This window comes from Vigna unguiculata, chromosome 8, assembly GCF_004118075.2.
Source record: "Vigna unguiculata cultivar IT97K-499-35 chromosome 8, ASM411807v1, whole genome shotgun sequence".
NCBI classification, from domain to species: domain Eukaryota; kingdom Viridiplantae; phylum Streptophyta; class Magnoliopsida; order Fabales; family Fabaceae; genus Vigna; species Vigna unguiculata.
Genome location: NC_040286.1, coordinates 6,992,960 through 7,006,797, shown reverse-complemented (window position 1 = coordinate 7,006,797; position 13,838 = coordinate 6,992,960). Strand labels below are relative to the sequence as shown.

Genomic DNA, 13,838 nt, shown 5'->3' with positions numbered 1-13,838 from the left:
ATGGCAGAAGCCCAATTTGTTTCATCACCTATGACAGCACACTACAAACTCAGTAAACATGGGACAAATTATTTTCATGACCCTTCTCTTTACAGGTCAGTTGTTGGTGCCCTTTAGTATGTCACAGTAACTTGCCCCGAATTGAGCTATGCCGTTAATAAAGTGTGTTAGTTCATGGCTACTTCGTTGGATTCACATTAGGTTGTTGTCAAGCGTATTTTGCGATACATAAAAGGCTCTATCAATCATGGCTTACATATTCAAGCAACTCCTTATTCCAAATCGTTTCTCATCAAAGCTCTATGTGATTCGGATTGAGCTTCTAATCTTGATGATCGACGTTCTACGTTAGGGGCAGAAATCTATTATGGACCAATCTTGTCTCTTGGTGGTCGAAGAAACAGACTGTAGTTGCTAGATCCTCCACTGAAGTAGAATATCGCTCTTTAGCAAGTGTTGTAGCTGAGATTACCTGGATCCAAACTCTTCTTGCTGAATTAGCTATTTCCTCTGTTGTGCCAACTTTATATTGTGATAATGAGAGTGCGGTTGTAGTCACTCACAATCCATTTTTACATTCTCTCACCAAACACATGGAAATAGATGTCTTCTTTGTTAGGGAAAAAGTCTTAACTTAGCAAATTCAGGTTTTTCATATACTTACAACATATCAGTGGGTTGATGCTTTAGCAAAACCTTTGTCTCCTAGCTGATTTCTGATTTTACGTTCCAAACTCAATGTCGTTGATTCACTTTGTAATTCTCAACCCCATTGAGTTTGTCAGGAGCTATTAGTGTAGAGCCAATTGTTACTCTTAAAATGTCTGTCATTCTGTTAAGCTTAGTTAATATATAGTTGTTAATCTGTTAGTGTTGTTGTGTATAAATACATGTTATTACTCTGTTGTAATAAATCAAGTAACAACTATTTAATATGCTCAATTTTCTTCTGTTAAGAGTGCTTCTTCTTTTCAGTTTTCCTCTTTCCTATTAATAAGGAATCCAATAGTGATGAAGAAAGCACAAGCTGAGGTGAGAGAAGTGTTCAAAGAAAAGGGAAGAGTTGATGAGATATGAATGAATAAACTACAATATCTGAAATCAGTTGTGAAAGAAACCTTAAGGTTACACCAAGTAGCAACTCTTCTAATTCCAAGAGAATGTGGAGAGACATGTGAGATTGATGGGTATCACATACCAGTGAAGAGCAAGATAGTGATCAATGATTGGGAAGTTGGAAGAGACCCAAAGTAATGGAAAGAAGCAGAGAGGTTTTATCCAGAGAGATTCAGCGGAAGCTCCATTGATCTTAGAGGATCTCATTTTGAGTTCATTCCCTTTGGTGCTGGAAGAAGAATTTGTCCAGGCATTTCCTTTGGCTTGCTAAATGATGAACTCACTCTTGTTGTTTTGTTGTTTCACTTTGATTAGAACCTTCCAAATGGAATCAAAACTCAAGACTTTGACATGACTGAGAAATTTGGAGTCACTGTGAGAAGAAAGGATGATATTTTCTTGGTGCCTGTCACCGCTCCTCCTTCCCTGGTAAGATATATATATATATATATATATTTCTTTGCTAAAGAAAGGAAACTCTACATGGACTACCCAAGATAATCACAATGATAATAACAATTTAATACTAGTACAAATCTTTCTAAAGAGATTTAGAAAAGAAAAGGAAATAAAAAAAAGTACATGATTTTTAGCTTTGTCACATGAAGATTCTTGTTTATATAATTAAATCTTTATTCTAGACTTAGTAAAATTTTGGATGATACATTTATAAATGATATATCCTCAGATAACATATACATCAATGCCTTAACTTTATTTTATATTTAATTACTTCATAATGTCTTTTAGTATTGAGAGTTGAAATGTTGATTCATAATATTTATATTAAGGTATAATTATTGATTTAGTAATTTGGATGGTTTGATACATTTTGGGTTTTGTTCCGATTCCGATCCAAGTTTGTCCGGCATCCATCGTTAGGAACAACCACCACGTTCCCAAGGTATTGTCCGCTATGGAACGTTTGAGCTAAGCGATGTGGAACTTATTGGGTGTATCAGAACAAGCCCCCTAGTCGAGGGCAAGGGAGGTTGAAGGGGAGTTGTCGGTCCCTACGGTGGGCACCAATGTTCCGATTCCGACCCAAGTTTGTCCGGCAGCCATCGTTAAGAACAACCATCGCGTTCCCAAGGTATTGTCCGCTTTGGAGCGTTTGAGCTCCGTCACGATTTTGTCCTTAAAAGGCATCTCTAAGGGTGGAAGGAGGTATGAGTATTTAAAATTCGCTTAACCTCGACTCTTAAGCGATGTGAGACTTATTGGGTGTACAAGAATATGTTCAATTTGATCTTTTCCATTATGTTGATGTTAGCATTGTGTCCATATATGCCACATGTCAATCCATGGACTTTTAATTTTCAATTTTTTTTTAAAATAAAACTGTCTTGTATCAAGTTATGGTTGTGTCATGTGACTATGACAGTGATTGTTTTCAATTTAGTAAATCTATTTAAAATTTTGATTTAATTTAGTCCCTCTATTAAATGATCCAATTTGGTCCTCTCCTATTTGAGACCAAATAAAGGATTAAGCTTAATTATAACTTATATATACATCTACATGTTAAAATAATTGTTTAGAATTTATACATCAATTCACCTCATCATAATATTCAAATTATTTTATTTTTTATATTTTTAAGCTTATTTACTAATTTGGTTTCAAATTGAAGAGGACAAAATTGTATCGTTTTAAAAATTAGGAGAACTAAATTGAATAAAAAATTTAAATAGATGACTAAATTAAAAACAACCACTATCACTACCACATGATATGACGATAACTTGACACGTGACAATTTATATATATATATATATATATATCGAAAATTTTGAAAATTTGACTAATTAACATGTAAATGAACGAACATAGTTTTAACTTCACCTTAACAAAATTAAACTAATTTAAATAATTGAAAGATTAAATTAAACAAAAAAATAATAAAAGGGACAAAAATAACTAAAAAAATATTAGAAGACTAAATCAGTTACATCAATAAAAAAACAGCATCATTCCATGTTTTTATATTGATTGATAAACTTTGTGAATTGGATTATGTTTAGAGAAAACTTTTCTCAATTTTAGAAGAAAAAAAATCCGTTTTTTATTAAGGTAAAATTTGTTATGCATATGAGTGTTACAAATCAAATTTTAGAGAAGTTAATAGAAAATATTTTTTTATAAATTAGTTATACATAAGATCATTTTATTTTGTTAAAAAGAAGAACATCTTTTTCCTAGTTAAAGATATCTTACTAAATTTTTATTTGCTAACATTTTATAGTTGAAGATTAACGGAAAATAGTGTTGACGTTTTTAAAGGGAAATAATGCAAAGAGTAAGGAAGTAAGCGGTGGAAGCAAAGAAGAGTGAGTAAGGAAGAAGATTTCCAAACATCTTTGTTGAAAAGTGAATATATGCCTCAGTGTTTCAGTTCTTAAATAATGAATAATTGGTCAGCAGATCAAGTCTTTAAGAACTGTTAATTAGTGTAATATTTTTATGTTATGTTTGTTTTCTCAATTCTTAATTAGTGTAAAAATTGTAAGTTTTTTTTTTTTTTTTTTTTTTACGCATGCTTCATCTAAAGAGCATTAATCAATAAATGTATGTTTCTATGTCTTTTATGCTGAGACTAGCACGGATTATTTAGTCACTTCAATAGCGGATACATAAACTATTAGATTAAATAACAATAATATTATATAATTATAATTTTTAATTTTTAATTTTGTCATACTAGTTTAAGACATTTTTTTATAAAAATGAGTCAATATATATAGTTTTATTCGTCAAACTGATATATAAGAGTGTTTCAAAAGTGACACGTAATATAAATAATGAATAATACATTATTAATTAAAGTTTGGTTGTTAACATAACACAAACAATGAATGTCACGGATTATTATAGTAAAGTTATCACCGTGAATTTGACGAAAAAATTTATATGGACTTATTTTAAAAAAAAAGTATAACAAATTAAAATCATTATTCAAACTATTGTACTGTGTAATAAGGAATTATTGAGAGTGGAGCTACTGAAATTAAGGCAAAATAATGCTTTTCTTTTTAGTTTATTATTTTGATCATAACTGTTTTATACTATTTTTAGAATTAGAAAAAATAATTGAGAATTTTATAGTGTGAAAAGACATTTTGGCGGCATGTGATATTGGTGTTGAAAGATTGACGTGAAGTGAAATATAAAGAAAATATTTAGTTGATGGAAGAAGTATGGGTGACAACACTACTTTATTAAGTTTTGGTTTATGATTTTTATTACAATTGAAAAAATACGATCGAATCAGAAAATAATATTTTAAAATTAATATTACTTTTAAAAACAATGAAATTCAATTAAAAACATTTAAGTAAAATTAGCTTTTTATTATTTTAAAAACATATTATCTCTCTAAAAATTATCTTTCTTCGAATCTTTGACTCTTTTTAAGTGTTTTAACTCTATGTTCATTTTCTTGAAAATTTGAGAAAGTTGCACTAATTTTCGAGAAGAGTTCTTTTAAGTTCAATCAATCAATTTTTCAGTTTTATTAAGTTGATTTTTTACTCTCTTTTAACCTGTTTTTTTTTTTTCATGTAAGCTTCTTTTTTCAGTTTTTCTAAGTTTGTTTACATGTATATTTTTCGTCATCAATATAAGTCTATGTTGATCAATGATTATAATGGTATGATCAATCATGTTTGTGATATTTTTATGTATAGATAGAGTATTTTGTGAGTTTGGAAGTGTCGAACCGTTTTGAAGTTGTTTGAGCAATTTTGTTAGGTGAGGAAAACTAATTTTATTGTTTTTACATATGATTGTTTATCTAAGTTTTTGACTGTCATTTGAATGTGATAAAATTTGAGTTATGAATGTTTGCTTACTTTGATATGTGATATATTGGATTGTTGAATATTTTATAAATAGATGTATGAAATTTGTGCTCAAATAAGTTGTGTTGGGTTGAATGAGAGATTTTTAGATTGAACAAGTGAACAAATAGATGTATGAAATTTGTGCTCAAATAAGTTGTGTTGGATTGAATGAGAGATTTTTAGATTGAACAAGTGAACAAATAGATGTATAAAATTTGTGCTCAAATAAATTGTGTTGGGTTAAATGAGAGATTTTTAGATTGAACGAATGAACAAATAATGGGTAGTGAGTCCCTCTCATGCCAATGTTGGGTGCGCCTTAGTTACCTTCGAGCATCAGTCTCTGCTGGTGGTTTTGTTACACATTTTTGTTGGTTTTGATAGTTTTGATTGTTGATATTGTTGATTTGTTTCCAAAGATTGTATTAAAGATATGAAAGGTATTAATTCAAGGAATTCCCTAGGAAAATTCTTTTGGTTGTATGTTTCCTTAGTGTATACATTGATGTAGGGATTATAAGTTAAGATCATCTTGACACTTTAATAACTATTCAAACTCATAGTACAATTAGTCATGTGGTTAGAGTAGCAAAATATCCTAGTTTAAGAGTTTTCCCATGGCCTCAGATGGGAGAATGACTAACTTTGTGTATAGTAGGATGAAACTTATTGCAAATGGTCTACAGAGAGTAAAAGTCCCTACAAGTGATATACATTGTTCACATGTCGTTATAACTATTAAAACAACACTACGAGAAATGATCAAATTGAACAAAATCGACAAGAATGAAAACTTTATTGACTACAAAAAAAGAAAAAAGAATCTTATCAAATAAACTTGAAAAAAATTATAGACCAAATTAATACTTTTAAATATAATAGACCTAATAATATTATATCATCATATCTATAGAATTAAATAATATGTAATTTCTACATTAAACACACCATATATTTATCTCTTAAATTAAATATATATAACAAAACTCATTTTTTATATTCATATGCTATCTTATAAATTAGCAATATCTGCAATAAAAATATGATTTATAATTATGTAAGGGACATCAAGTACAGACTAAATAGTTTATTATCATTCCTTGAGATACAACTTCACACTTGAACATCTAAATCTTTGTAAGCATTTCCATCAGCATATAATATAACCAAAAATTCCAGTGAAGAACAAATAAGTGCTATCTTGCAACTTCAGTAAGTTAATCAGAAATTAAGAAGATTTCATGTATGTTAGAACCAAATTTGCACATATCATATCATTAAGCTGTGCGACATTGTGTTGTGCACATGAATTTATAAAAGGGACGCTCTATAACAATTAATTAATAACTTGGTCAAATATTTAAAATAATGTTTGTTATTAGACAGACAGTATAGTTATATTTATGTAAATAAGAACATAAGTAGGTCCACATTTATTGAGGCATACCCAAATAGGCAATTAAACTTATCTAAATGAAGGTTGAGACAATAAATTTTCTAGTTGGAGTGATACCAATAACAAATTAGCTTAATTTTTAAAGATAATATTTATAGGAAATAATGTTTCTTCATACGTACAAGTCTAAAAAATTTACTAAAAAAGTATTTTATTTTTATGAAATTATTTAATATAGTAACAAATTTAAAACTTCAGTGAAAAAAAAAAGACATTATTCTTTAAATTTATAAAATTTATGCAATAATTTCTTACAATTAATTTCGGAAATTAAATAAAAATTAAGTATTTGTAATAGTTATAGTTCTTAATATCATGATGATTTCTTTAAGCATAAAAACATCTTTCTAGATTTGTTCAGTGGTCATAAGTGTCTTAGAGTAGTTGTTATCTTATCCTGATATGTTGATTGTTGCACATCTTATCATATTCATTATATTGAGAAAAGAAGTGTGTTAACTTGAAAATAAATATAAATTAAAAGTATTTTTATAAAATTATACATAATTTATTAAATAAAATATTTATTCAAATATATATAATTCATATTATATTATATTATATTATTATTTAGTTTATTATCTTGTGTACATTAATATAGTCTATCATACAATCTCTTAAGATATTTTTATCTTATCATATTTTGTTTTCTTAATTTATATATATCATCTCTATCAACCAAGCTAAAAAATAAAATAAAATAATTAGTAGATCAAATTAATTTATATGTAAACTAATTTATTATAATTCACGGATGCAAAAATTATATTTTATGATGACTTATTATGATGGTATATAGTTCACCTATTATATAAGTGAAGCGGTGGTAGAATTGTAAACATGATAATACTTTCTATATGTTGCTTATCACAAAACTTAACATAAAAAGTTGGAATAGTGATAATTTCATAATAAAGTATAAGATTTTCTATGTCAATTATACTTAAAATTGACATAGAAAGCAAGAGTGATGAAAATTATAATAAAGTAGATGACTTTCTATACTAGTTATCTCTAGAACCGACACAATAAGTTTGAGCGGTGATAAACTTTTAATAAAATACAAGTTTATTATATTATTTTTAATTTAAAATAGAGATATTATGGCGGTTAAACACTATAATCGGCATAATATCTTTAATTTTCTCCTTCTCCCTCCTTCCCTTTCACTAGTTCACTTCTCGTTACATGTGCTACTCGTCTTTACTTTTGCATTATGCGCCTTTGCTCTCGTCTCCTCCTAGTATCTCCTTTGTGATGGCTCTAAATGTCACTATGGTGTCTCTCACTCTTGTTCTGGTGCTTGGCATTCTTGTTAATGTGCTTGACTTATTATGTGTATTGGATATGTTATTGTTGTTTATTTATTTATTTTGGACAGTATCACATTGTGTTTGTTATGCCAACATTGAAGTCTCAAACCTCCTTCGTCAAGAAGTGTATGACGAGAGTGGTAATGGAGACAAAGAAAGGGTTAGTAAAAACGCAGACCTTGCGAATGTGAACAAAGAGGTGGAAGAAGCCAAGTAGGGAGTGAGTGACAATGACAGTGAGCATGAGGTTAGGATAAAGTTTGTCACTTATGGTAATTAAAGTTTCATGAAAAATTTGGAAATAGAATGAGAGTGAACTTTCTATGCTAGTAATAACATAACTCACATAGAAAGTGAAAACTTTTTATACCGCCATATATATGTTCATTCGAGAACGAGAAAAAAAAAAAACTGTTTCTAATTGACATAAAAAACTTTCATTACACTGGTGAGTCTCTTATATAATTTTTAAATATTTATTTTAACTTATATATAAATTAAAGTTAACTATAAAACATTAATTTTATTTTTTATATATATTTTTCCTATAAAATTTCAGAGGAAAACTCATCAAATAGATTCATTTCTAAACACTTTCTAGGGGTTAAAAATAAGTTTATAATGTAATTAATAATTCTTTTATATAATTTAGTTATTAAAAATGTTTTCACTTAAAATATTTTTATTAAAATTTGATATAATTACGAATAAGAAAAAGAGATTGGAAATAAAATCTTAATGGATTGAAAAATACTTTTGAGAGGATAAGAGTAAAATTTGTTAAAATTATTTATAATTGACTAAACAAATTGTTGTTATAATTAAATAAAGTATATATATATATATATAATTTCTCACTTTAATTTATAATTTATTGTTTCTATAATTTGTTCTATGTGTGACGTAACTACAGTCACCTAATTATATGAAGAACTGAGACAATTGGTGGAGTATTTATATTCTTTGTTATGGTAATATAATTCACAATTGATTGATTAAATAGATGAGGGAGGTTTATGTCATGACCATCGTAATATTGTTTTTTTCTTTGACATTACTCATTACTGTACATGGATTTTAATTAGTTGCAAAAAATTCTGATGTTAAGTAACGTAAACTATGCTTTTATATAATTTTTTTTTTATATTATATATCTTCAAAATCCTAGTTAGTTAACAATAGAATTACTGTACATGGCCCCATTTTTTTCCCAACTCCTTAATTTTCGTCTTCGAATTATTTTCAAAGCTTCTAGTTTGTATGTGTGCTGTTTTTCTCTTTCTTTTCATTTTTCTCTTCATTTGATCTTTGTCTATTTTAGAAAATAGTAAATTAAGAAGCACATCTATCTAATTAGTTTCTTTTGTTTGAAACAAGGTAAATTTACTTTTTATTTTTTAATTGTTTTTATCTTCGTAATATTTCTTATTTTCAATAAATTCTAATAATAGTTGAAAACTCTGTAACTATCAACTAATTTTTAGAACTCCTTTTAATTAGTGTTTTAATTACTTTCGGAAACAGAAGCTCCTAGGTGTTTTATCTTTGGAATCTCAGCTTTTTAATGTTTTATCAAACATATTTTATAAAGCAAGAGGAGTTAATTTAATTATTTTATTTTCAGTTGTTTTGATTTGTGGTAAAAGGTAATAACAAGACAATCTTGTGGTTATGTGATTTTGAATTTGAAAAAAAAAAAATTGGATTTAAACTAGATGATGATGATGATATGGACATTTGATTTGTTGGCAAAATTGAAAGTAGAAATTTAATGAATTAGTCACTACAAGAATTAAGGCAAATAGCATCGGCCAAAATCTGATACTAAATGTCCAAACCTGACACAAGTTTATAAGTTTATAATTATTGTCAGCTCAATGTCAGAAAGCTAACCACGTAAAAATCATGGAAACTAATTTAGATGTGTTGGCCAACGGATGCAAATTGCAATGTAATAACGTCGTTCCTGTGACTAAAAATGAGAAAAGAGATGAAACAAAATGAAAATAGAGAGAAAGAGACTCTCTAAGCGTCTGAGATCGAAAACGAAAATAGAGTTAAAATTTGATAAAGTTAAAATGAGACAATTAGTAAAGTTAAAATTTATGTCAACTTTCCACCTATTTCTTTAAGCATCGGCCAACCCACTCTATTTTCTAAAAAAATAATATATTTTTTAACTTAGGCCAAGTCATCTTCGTAAAATTATTTTTTATTTTTTTATTTTTATTAACTTGCATCGCCTAGCTGACGCTACAGTTTGCGTCCCCTAGCCCCCTATTATCTTAATCTAGTTTTTTCCATTAAAAATAAGATAAAAGCGTCGGTCAACCCACTCTATACTCTAATAATAATTTTTTTTAACTCATTCCAAGCCATCTCTGCAAAATTATTTTTTCTTCTTTTATTTTTACTATCTTGCTTCGGCTAACTGACACTATCGATTACGGCTTAATCTATCTTTTTCCATTAATTTTAGAAAATAAGATCAAAACGTCTATCAAGCGACGCTAGTCTAAAATACAATTGTGTCCCCTAACCATTACTCTAAAATTTATACTTTTTTGTAATATATTTTTCTTTTAATATTGAGTAACTAGCATCCCTTAAAGGACGCCAAGGGTGATTATCTAGAGCCGCACAACCCACACTAAACTTAGTATTTTATTTTGTGTCTCTTAACAGCCATTATTTTTTACTGTAATAGCATGCAAGATAAAGTCAACGCTAATATTTCGACTATAACTCCTTGAATTCTTGTAGTGAGTAAAACTTTCAAAGAATTACTTTAATGGTTTGATTTTCAACTTCAAGATAGTAGAAGTAGTGTTGTTATGAACTATACAATAGGCATATAATTTTTTATGTTTATTTCTTGTTACATAATTGAAAATTGTTTTAGATGGATTTTAATCATTATGAAACCTATTTTACATATATACATAATATCGTCTCTAGTTTACTTTTGGTTTAAGGGAGGGATCTCATTCAAGAAAGAATAAATCAAAGACAAAGATTTATTCACTGCAATTTCCTTTGCTTTATCAACAATTTTACATATTATATCTATCTATCTATTTATCTATATATATATATATATATATATATATATATATATATATATATATATATATATATATACTAAAAAATATTTGTCTGTGGCGATATTTTTTGACAACAAAAAAGTCTTCTTTATAAAGAGTGAAAAATCACTGACAAAACTCTATTTTATAAATTTATATGAAAAAATTTGTGAGACTTGTATGTTTGTAAACATATTGTCATAAATGTTGTCATAGAATTGTATTAATAACAAAACTTTGTGACACCAAATGTTCATCTCCAAAGCTGTGTCACAAACCTTGTCACAAAATGTACGAAGAGAAAGAGTGAAGAAACAATAATGTCAAAACCATTCCATCATAGAAGTTATCATAAAAGAAAATAATTTCTTAAGTGTGTTAACTTTTACTTTAAACAATAGTAGTTCACTTAAGATGAAGTTATCATCACTTTTAGTCAATATACACTTAAATGTGACAATATGCACAATTAAATGAAGTTATTTGAAACAAAAAGTACCTAGAAAAAGAATTTGCTATAAGTTATTATTCATTAAGATATTCATTAAACATGTGTAAACTTCCACGCCTAAGAAAAGATAAGGCATTTGAAAAATTAAGGTACCTTGTGAAAAAAGTCAATAAGTTAGGTAAGTATGAGTTTATTACTTAAGCGTATATTTGGGGGCACTGTAAAGAATGAATTAATGAATTAAATTATTCTTAATGATTGAGGATTCTAAATGTAGGTTGTTTCCAAATCCTCTTGATCAATCAACATAAATATCATTAGAAGACAATTATATAATTTGTTTGATATGAGGTGAATTCTATTGAAACATACCATAAAAGATCATATAATAAATATGATTATTTTAAGTTACAGATCGATTAATTTTGTGTTGCGATCACTACAAGACAAAAATAGTTTTAATGGAGAATTATTTTTATTTTACATTATCCAAGTTAAAATTTCTTAAGTTATTTATTTGAAGTTTCGATTTTCTCCATTAAATCATTATTGGAGAATGTGTCACTCATTAGTCAAAATTTCTTATCCTTTTATATTTAACGGATGTTTTAAATTTTCTGTTAAGTTTTGTGAGTTTGAAACCCGTTAATTATTGTGGATTTTGAAACAATGGTAAAATACCATGGTTTTTAAAACTTATGTAAAATAATTACTTTAACAATTTTCATAAATTAACATACGTTTCAAATCTTCCGTAAAGTTCCATAAATTTTGAAATTATTAATATACTTTTTACTCATTTATCATTTATCCATTTATATATATATATATATATATATATATATATATATATATATATATTTCGGCTACAATTATTTACATTTAAATGTATTTGTTTATTTATATTTAATTATACAAACATAGATATAAAATTAACATAGGTAATTAAATTTATATCAAAGTATAATAAATATATGTAATAAAATTCAAATTCAATTACAATACAAAAAATGTCATTAAGTATTACAAATCCTTCTCATAGCACAAAATTAGTTATATTAATTGATACACTCTAAAAACCTGGAATATAAATATGTATCATAATTATTAACGTAAACTCTGAAAAATAAACAAAATTTAGAATTGTCAAAATGGGTAATTTGACCCGACCCGGCTCAATCCATCACGGGTTGATGATTTAGTGAGTCAAACCAACTCGACTCACTTTTTAGCGAGCCAAAAGAATTCGAACCCGACCCGACCCACTACAGGTTGACGGATTAAACGGGTTGACTCACGGGTTCACTTAATTAAAAAAATACAATTTATTTATTTATTTTTTAGTCAAAACTAAATTATAATTCTAATTAAAATCTAAATAAACTTTAATACAATCCAAATACAAACCAAAATAAAAAAATACAAATAATTTATGTGTTGGTTAAAAAAACAACCTAACACGACCCAAATGTAAAGTCCAACTTAATAAAAAATACTTGTGTGACCCTTTTATATGCGGGTTGGTGAGCCGACCTGGCTCACCACGGGTTCAACCCAGATGAGCTGGGTTCTAAATGAGCCGGGTCAAAAATCAACTCGTATTGAAATTTGTAAAAAAATTTAACCCAACCCGACCCCAACCCGTGGTGAGCCGGGTTGGCTTGCGGGTTCCATTCCAACCCATTTTGACAGCTCTAGAAATTATGTAACCTTTTTTTTTCTCGCGTGAGTAGTGTTGTATAAATCGTTAATTTTATATATTTACTGAGGTTTAAAATAAACTTACATGTCCCCGTAGTTAAGAAATAAACCACTAGCACTTAATAGAGGTTTTAAAAACCTCCGTTACTTACATCCATTATTAAAGTTAAATAACTTTCATTAAGTATAATAATTTTTGTTGTGAATTTGATTTGATATGAATAGAAAATGGCATATGTTGTAGTGACAATCCTAAAAACATCTAGTGTCTTCTTATTGACAGATACTTATATTTATTCTGATATGTTTTTGTTTATATGTGACCATTTTTCAAACTGAATATATTTTATAAAACTTTTATATTCGATAAACACTTGTCTCTCATCAATCTTTTCTTTATTATAGTTGATAATAGTATTGGATCCTCAACCAACTTCACTTGAGAATGCAGATGAGCCATTTAATTCTTCTTAACCTGTGCAATGACTGTGTTTCTTCTCCACAAAGTTCTATCTCTGATAAACAAAAATTGGATCAGAGGTTCATAAATAACATAAGAATATGATATTTTATATGACTAGTGGGGTTAAAACTTTAAAGAACTTTTACAAGTCTTTTAGATATTTTAACAATAAGACATTAAAATGATATATATCTTGAATATTTCGATTCGATTAAAGATAAAACAATTTTGTAATATATAAGTACGATATAAACCTTATGTTATAAATCGATTTTATAAAGTTGAGTTAGGCTAAAGTTCGATTCTAACATCAACTTAGTTAAAATATTTTAAAATACCTTGGTCTTCAGAACTAATGAAACAAAAAATGCAGTTATTAAATTGGAACAATAATGGTGGTTGATCTTCTCACC

At 27.6% G+C, this 13,838-nt stretch overlaps 1 pseudogene; it reads left to right on the top strand.

The window, feature by feature from the left end:
• LOC114194786 lies at positions 1-2,234 on the top strand (annotated as a pseudogene).
• Positions 2,235-13,838: the final 11,604 nt, after the last annotated feature.